Source organism: Chiloscyllium plagiosum, chromosome 43 (assembly GCF_004010195.1).
Source record: "Chiloscyllium plagiosum isolate BGI_BamShark_2017 chromosome 43, ASM401019v2, whole genome shotgun sequence".
NCBI lineage: Eukaryota > Metazoa > Chordata > Chondrichthyes > Orectolobiformes > Hemiscylliidae > Chiloscyllium > Chiloscyllium plagiosum.
Genome location: NC_057752.1, coordinates 9,352,048 through 9,353,209, shown reverse-complemented (window position 1 = coordinate 9,353,209; position 1,162 = coordinate 9,352,048). Strand labels below are relative to the sequence as shown.

General features: G+C 53.9%; 1 protein-coding gene across 2 annotated transcripts in view; it reads left to right on the top strand.

Annotated features, from left to right (window-relative positions):
- The window catches only part of LOC122543361 (STE20/SPS1-related proline-alanine-rich protein kinase-like), a 109,855-nt gene that overhangs the window by 84,193 nt on the left and 24,500 nt on the right, over positions 1-1,162 (top strand). The window lies entirely within an intron of this gene.

The following is a 1,162-nucleotide window of genomic DNA, read 5'->3' as shown; positions in this document are numbered from 1 at the left end:
CTACTTTCTCCCCACCCCCACCCTCCTCTCATTTATCTCTCCACCCTTTAGGCACTCTGCCTGTATTCCTGATGAAGAGCTTTTGCCCAAAACGTCGATTTTCCTGCTCCTCGGATGCTGCCTACACTGCTGTGCTTTTCCAGCACCAATAATCCAGAATCTGGTTTCCAGCATCTGCCGTCATTGTTTTTACCTAAATTATAGGGGATCGACGCAGGCTGGGAGACTAGAACTGATGTGAGCCATGACCAGCCTCTCGAAGCACTTCATGATTTTTGGTGGTCAGAGCCATTGGATAGTAGTCATTAAGGCACGTTGCATGTGCTTTCTTAGGTACTGGGATGATGGTGGCCTTCTTGAAACAGGTGGCGACTTCGGCTTGCAGAGGGAGAGGTTGAAGATGTCAGTGACTACCTCTGCCAGTTGGTCCGTACAGGACAAACGGACCCCACCACCAGGGATATAATTCCCTCCCCACCCCTTTCTGCTTTCCGCAAAGACCGTTATCTCCGTGACTACCTGGTCAGGTCTACGTCCCCCCCCCACCCAACAACCCACCCTCCCTTCCTGGCACCTTCCCCTGCCACCGCAGGAACTGTAAAACCTATGCCCACACCTCCTCCCTCACCTCCATCCAAGGCCCTAAAGGAGCCTTCCAAATCTATCAAAGTTTTACCTGCACGTCCACCAATATCGTTTATTGTATCCATTGCTCCCGATGTGGTCTCCTCTACATTGGGGAGACTGGACGCCTCCTCGCAGAGTGCTTTAGGGAACATCTCCGGGACACCCGCACCAATCAATCACACTGCCCTGTGGCCCAACATTTCAACTCCCCCTCCCACTCAGCCGAGGACATGCAGGTCCTGGGCCACCTCCACTGCTGCTCCCTCACCACCCGACGCCTGGAGGAAGAATGCCTCATCTTCGGCCTCAGAACACTTCAACCCCAGGGCATCAATGTGGACTTCAACAGTTTCCTCATTTCCCCTTCCCCCACCTCACCCCAGTTCCAACCTTCCAGCTCAGCACTGTCCCCATGACTTGTCCTACCTGCCTATCTCCTTTTCCACCTATCCACTCCACCCTCCTCCCTGACCTATCACCTTCATCCCCTCCCCCACTCACCTATTGTACTCTATGCTACTTTCTCCCCACCCCC